This window comes from Lycium ferocissimum, chromosome 11, assembly GCF_029784015.1.
Source record: "Lycium ferocissimum isolate CSIRO_LF1 chromosome 11, AGI_CSIRO_Lferr_CH_V1, whole genome shotgun sequence".
Classification (NCBI taxonomy): Eukaryota; Viridiplantae; Streptophyta; class Magnoliopsida; order Solanales; family Solanaceae; genus Lycium; species Lycium ferocissimum.
The window spans coordinates 45,982,713-45,989,962 of NC_081352.1; the positions used below are offsets into that span (position 1 = coordinate 45,982,713).

Sequence of the window (7,250 nt, forward strand, 5' to 3'; positions counted from 1 at the left end):
TGAATCCAAAAATAAGTAAAAAGCTACACCGGTGAGAAGATTATTATGAAATTGAAGCACAGGGCATTAGTGTAAGACAGAATTTACAGTCTTCGGGGGAAGTGCAAGATCAGCAGCTCTCTCCTTTTTGGTACGTTTTAGCAATAGGCTTTTCAGGATTTTGTGCTTCAACAAAACCATCGCATCTCTACCAGCCGCATTGGATTGAACTGATTCTAAAGGTTTTGCAATATACTAGAAAGAGAAGATATTTCAACTTTACCATGCTAGCAATAAGATGAAGCCTCAAAAGTATGTATATTAATCATTAACTTACTGTATTCCACCAGAGAAAGTGGGGTGCGCGTTTGTGGGGGCACTGTGGTCACCCTGTTGAGAAGCTGTAGTGCATTACATTTATCAAAGAACATTATATAGGAGATTTCAGACAGTTATTGAACCATTTCAATAACATTGGTTGAGTAGCAAAGAATAAGTAAAATAGATTTTGAGCCGTTGCATCTTTTCACCCTCAGGGATAGGAATCAAGACTTAAAGAAAGAAACTTTATGTCTACCTATAATCAAGTGCTATGCAATCACAATCTTTGCAAAGGTAATAAGCGTAAGGTGTAACTTGTAAGAAACAGACCTGTGCAAAAGTAAAGAATGTAATTAACCTCACAACAATAAAAGGTTCTGGAAAACGTTAGACCTGCAGAACTTACATATGAGTACAATTCTCCGATATGGTTCTGCAGGGGTATACCAGTTAAGGCCCACTTGGAAGAAGATTCTAAAGCAAGAATTGCTCTTGCCGTGTTGCAGTGTGCATCTTTTATATATTGAGCCTATGCCACAGAAGTGCAATCAGGTAAAAACATTGCAGATAAAAATATTTTGTACACATGTAATTTATGAATTTACTCTCAGCAGCTAGTTCATGTTTTACCACCAACACGGATACACGATGACTAGAACAGGCACAAACTACAAACCACATGCAAAATTGTTCAATAGCAATAGAGCGAACAGAACGTCCATGTCCACCATAAAGATAGAAAATGGTAAACTAGAATTGAAGACGAAATTTCCCAAGATGAGCAGTTAAGCAAAACAATGAACTTTAGGACAAATAATTTTTCACATGATGACTAAAGCAAAGAACTCTAGGACAGAGATACATTTTGTGTTCTTACATTTTGCTAAGTCTTAATAGCTGAAACATCATGGAGGTATGTAGGTACTCTCACCTACATTATTCAGCAGTTAACTGTATAGGTTTCTTCTTAGACACCATAAGATTCTTCAATCTCTAATAACAACCATAGCTAATAGCAGATTATTCAGCAGTTAACTGCATAGCTTTCTTCGTAACCCTCGTAGATCATTAAAAGTTCACCATACCAATCTCCACAATTACAACTCTAATAACATGGAGACTTGAAAAACAGGTATTTATAAGAAAAAGATTGCATAATCTCAAAGAAACCAAGAATGTTCTCAAACCTCAGGTTCTACAGAGACAGAATGCCAATTAAGGAAAACAACAACATAATACATGAATCTGTGAATGTATATGACTTGCCTCATCCAAGATGATGCGATCCCACTTCACAAAATGCAAAACTGACTTTCTCCTGGACACATCTTCACTCAATTTTTCTGTAGATTCCGTTTTTTGGTCTAGCATTTCTATCTGAGGTTTTGAGTTCTTGCTGTGCTGATGATTTGATTGTCTAGGACTATATTCCGCCTCAACAATAGAGCATGTAGTGATGACAAAATCATATTCTTCAATATTGTGGTTAAGCTTGTTGGAATCAAGATAAACGAGAATTTTATTCCTTCCTTCAATGGTGCATCGATTTATCTCATTTAGCCACTGCTGGACAGCAACCACCGGACATATTACAAGGGTTCCCTTTACTAGTGGGAGTTTCTGGGAAGTACTTGGTGAAGAAGAAAATATACTGGAATCTTTCTTTAATTCACGTTTAGCCAGAACAAGCGCTATTGCTTGAATAGTCTTGCCCATACCCATCTCATTGGCAAGAATACCGCCTTTGGCTTCAGATTCTTCTTGATTAAGTGCCCAAAACAACCACTCCTTCTGGTACCTAAACAATGACACAATCATATCCGATGAAGGCTCTGCTGTTTCACAAATCGACAAGTTCTGAATATCCAAATCCAAATCATCTGAAATTTCACATAATATTTCCAAGAAAATCAAGAACCTTTGCAAGAATACTTCAAAAAGAAAAAAAAACAGAAGAATGAAGAAAAGAATGACCTGGAATTGACATCTTTCCAAGAATGCAGAGAGAAGTCTTTACACAAAAGAAAGAAGATTAAGGTGTAATTGAAATGGAACTGGTGAGAGAGAGCTAAGTCAAATGGAAGGCGGTAAGGACTATTTATACCGACAATTGAAAACGCGAGTCGCTTTTTAGCCTTTCTTGTTGTCTTTGCTTTCTTTTTTTGGGTGTGACATTTCTTTTAAACAAATAAAAATATTTCTCTCCCTTGATCATATATAATAACACTCTACTATATTATCTTAAAATAATTGAAGGAGGAGGGAGTATAACTTCAATTTTCACTATAAATAGCAATAACTCCAGGTCAATGTCGTACGGTATTAACCGCCATAAACTGTAATTAACTAAACCAATTTGATATGACGACATGTCAAAAAATTTAGCTAACCGTTCTAACTTTGAGTACTTGCTGACATGTCAAATGAGGTGGATAATTAATGTGCCCTATGCTTAGATCAAGGTTTCATATTAGGGAACACCTGATTAATACATCCGATTTGAAGTTAGATAAATGTGCATGACAGATTTTATGTTATAGAAATACTTCAGCACATACAAAACCAAAAGCAAAACTTGCATGAAAAATGAAAGAGATTGGAAAGAAATAAAGTCCCTTCGTTTCTTGCTGTCATCAAGCTCCAAGTTGTGCAACAGACATTGAACCGCGACCTCCCCAAAACTGCAGGTTAGGTGTTCGTTGAATTGGCTTAATGCGTATCCGAGCTTATAAATTGATCATGAGTAATAACAGGGCGTCAAATTAATCAGTGTGGGGTGTTTGGAAAGGGGTTAGTAGCCTGCTAGGTCAGCTTTAGATATATTAGCCTCTTCTGATTAGTTTTTGTTTCCTTTTTATTAGAAGTTGTATTTTACTGTTTAGCTAGTATTGAAGAAGAGTCCAGTATTGTATTTGCTTGCACTGTTATGGGCATAACGTCAATGTCGGGCATGTCGCTCGTAAGCTAAACTATCCTGGCAAATTAAGCTAAGCAACACTAAATTGCATTCTATTATCTTATTGCTAATTGCCCACGAAAGAAAATCATGTTAGTTTAGTTCTTGTAGATTTGTTCTCATTTATTTTGTGTGACTAGGTGCATAACATAGGGATGGATGCCATTCTATATTGCCACGATATGTGCTAGAGAACTTTTTGGTTTATAAGTGACTCAGCGAGGGGGAAGTCTGAGTACGTCTAAGCAAATTAAATGCTAATCTAAGCTCAATTGAGTGCTAAAATGAATTCATGCAAGCTCAATTTACATGGTACGCTAACCCTAACTAAGTTGAGTGGAACGCAGTTACAGAAGGAGTAGAGAGAGAAATATTTTATATTGAACCATATAAATCTTACAATGCTCATATCAGATATTTATCTTTTAATCAAGTCGGTGCTCAGGCAGTTAGTTAGTAACTAACTGCTCTGTACAAAGGCACCCTATAGTCTAGTCTAATTACACTTTGCACCCCTGTATCTCCAATACTCACCCTCAAGCTGGAGGGTGAAAGACATCAAACAGTCCAAGCTTGGATAACAACGCTGATTGATGTTGTGCACCTCCAAGTGCTTTAGTCATCAGGTCTGCCAGTTGCAAAGTAGTTGGTATATATTGCGGTGCAATCAGTCCACTCTTGATCTTTTGTCTCACAAAATGGCAATCCAATTTAATATGTTTGGTCCTTTCATGAAATATGAAATTTGCTGCTATCTGAAGAGTTGCTTTGCTGTCACAGTGCAATTTTTCTGGTCCTGCTAATTCCACTTTCAGTTCTTGTAACAAACTAACCATCCATGTGATCTCAGTTGATGCTGCGTCATACTCTTATACTCTGCCTCTGCAGAACTTCTACTGATAGTCTATTGTTTCTTTGATTTCCAAGATAGTAATGAATCTCTTAGTTTTAACACATAACCAGTCACATGTTTCTTGTATTGGGACATGAAGCCCAATCAGAGTCACAAAATGCTACAAGTTGGTCAACTGGTCCCTTCTTCATAAGGATTCCCATTCCCAGTGAACCTTTAAGATACCTTACAAGTCTCATGGCAGCTTCGATGTGTGATTGCTTTTGATGTTGCATAAACTACTCAACAAATGTACTGCAAAACAAATGTTAGGTCTTGTGATGGTCAAATAAATCAACTTCCCAATTAACTTCTGGTAACTATCAACATTTTGTAGAATCTCATCTTCTTGTACTCCGATATGCTCATCATAATCCACAGTGGTGAGCTTCAAATTAGCTTCCAGTGGTGTAGCAACTGGTTTAGCACCACTTAAGCTAGTACTAGATATTATTTCTAACATATATTTCCTCTGATTAAGCAGTATCCCTTTGTTTGACCTCATGACCTCAATTCCCAAAAAGAACTTTAAGGGTCCAAGGTCCTTCATGTTGAAGTTATTATACAAAGTCTTCTTAGCTTCCTCTACTAAAGTCACACTGCTACCAGTGATCAAGAGATCATCTACATAAACTAGAATATAATGACTACATGGTGTTGTCCTGATCTCTTTGTAAACAAAGGATGATCAATAGTGGCTTTGAATGTATCCTGCTTCAAACAATGCATCAGTGAGTTTAATGTTCCATTGTCTAGAATTCTATTTTAGGCCATACAAATGAGTAACCTGCAAACCCTTTTTGTACTCCAACACTTTCAATTGCACTAACATTATTCAACACATCTTTGCACGAAGAAACATGGTGAAAGGAACCTGAGTCTACTATTCACTCTCATTCAAGTACACTTGCCAGGAAAACAAAAATACATGTCATTCTGAATGCAGTTGAGCTCTCTCCAATCTCCTTGTTATTCAACCTGTTCAGCACATCTTCATACTAGCTCTCTAAGAGATGATGTCCTTGTAAGTTGACTCATGTTTTCCATTTCTCCTTAAGCAGCTGCATTGTTGACATGTGGTCCCTTTCTTGTGCAAGTGGTTGCTAATTTTGCTCTTGAAATCAGGAGGATATCAAACTAGTCTGTAACATTTATTTTTCAAATGTTCCTTATATCCACAATGCTCACATACCACACCTCCAGGTTTTCTAGGATATGTACTTGGAGAACTCTATCTAGTGTAAAAATTCTGACTCTTACTAGAAGTTTGTCCAGGTTGATAGTTCTGATTCTGATTAGAACTTTGTCCAAGATAATAGTTCTGATTTTGACTAGAACTTTCCCCAGGATAATAGTTCTGATTTTGACTAGAACTTTGTCCAGGATGAAAACTGTGATTCTGACTTCTACCTGTTGTCTGATTAAGATTGGAACTTTGTCCATGATAAAGTTGTGACCTCTACCTTCTAGCACACTTAGAGGTTCCTTACTTGTTGCTCCTACTCCCATTGTTCTTTGACTTTGTTCAGCTCCTACTCCCATTGTTCCTTGACTTTCTTCCTGAACTACTACAACATAGGCTTGGTTTATAGTAGGCACTGGTGTTCTCAATAAGATATCACTCCTAACATGTCCAATGCTCTCATTATTTTCTATTGATCGGTAAAATAATGAATCTTACAATGCTCATATAAGATATTTATCTTCTAATCAAGTCGGTGCTCGGTATGTAAAGCTAGTTACTAACTAAGCACCCGTACAAAGGCACCCTCTAGTCTAGTCTAATTACACTTTGCACCTATATCTTTAATACTTCAAGTTTTAAGTGTGGGGTCGGTTTTGACCTTGCATTTTTACTTTGACTTGCCTTACTCGCATACAACTAGCGTGTTGCTTTTCCGTTGCTTTGCTACACGTTTAGGTAAAAATAAGAAAAATTGGAAGAGCTAAGATTGACAAATCTGTAGCTAGACCATCCGAGGCTACCCAGTCATCGAGGAAACATAAGGAGGCTGTGTCTAGCAATCACTGTAAAGAAGTTGCTTAATAATACGCAGGACCACCAAAGAGGTCCGTCATGGACCTGGGCTTACTAATGATGAGGGCAAGAAGTGGTATAAAAATTTCAAACTGCACGACCGCTATGTGTTTGAGCGAGTATTGATGAGGCAATTGTAGAGAAGAAGTTTCCAAGAGTATTAGCAATTATGAAAGAACGGGGTTTGGACTCTCTGCCGCACCCATATGGTCAAAGAACTATACGCTACCACACGGCAAATGGCAAGTAACTAATCGTGGAACCCCCCCCCCCAACAAGACACTCGGCACCGAGTTCATTACACGGCCAGAGCACCCATAGACGTCCTTTATACTCTATGTGTGGAGAGACCTACACTACAAGAGAAATGGTTTTTAGCGAGGGGAAATTTGGTCGTTAAAAGATCAAATCCGGTCGCTATAAGTCAATAACGACGGGGTAAAAGTCGGTCGTCACCGGTCATTAAAAGCTCCGTCGTTAAAACTTAACGACCGGATTGCAAACCCGGTCGTTAAATATATTTTAACGACAACAAGTAATCCGGTCGTTGTGCTTCCTTACAACGACCAAATTTCCTTCGTTGATGACCTCCTTGGTCGTTAAACCTTGAAATAAAACAACAAACTCAGGTCGTTATTAAGTACTTTTAGCAATCGAAATTTCTTTCGTTGATCAAAATACTTTTAATCTAATCAAGTCCCTTTTGCAAATTTTAATAAAAATAATTAAATAATTCATAATTTTCCCTGCACGTCCGAAGTAGTATTATTTTATATGCTTTCACATGCAATCTAAAATATACCAAATAGATATTCATATAAAATTTCATTGTTAGGTGAAAAAAACTAAACATCACATTAATTACTGAAAAACATGTATATGTCCCACAAAATAAATCCATCAAATCCTAAAAATTGAGAAAAGGAAATTGTAGCATATGCACAAATGACGTCTCTGCACCAACACTAATAAAAAATAAACATAATGCGCTTCAACTTGCTCTGCACTTTGCTCGAGGACATTTCTTCAATCTTCAAGTTCTTGATCTGTTAAAACAACAATCC

The 7,250-nt window shown here is 37.2% G+C and overlaps 1 pseudogene; it reads right to left on the minus strand.

Annotated features, from left to right (window-relative positions):
- LOC132038407 (ATP-dependent helicase rhp16-like) overlaps positions 1-5,690 on the minus strand; it is a 99,861-nt pseudogene extending 94,171 nt beyond the window's left edge.
- Positions 5,691-7,250: the final 1,560 nt, after the last annotated feature.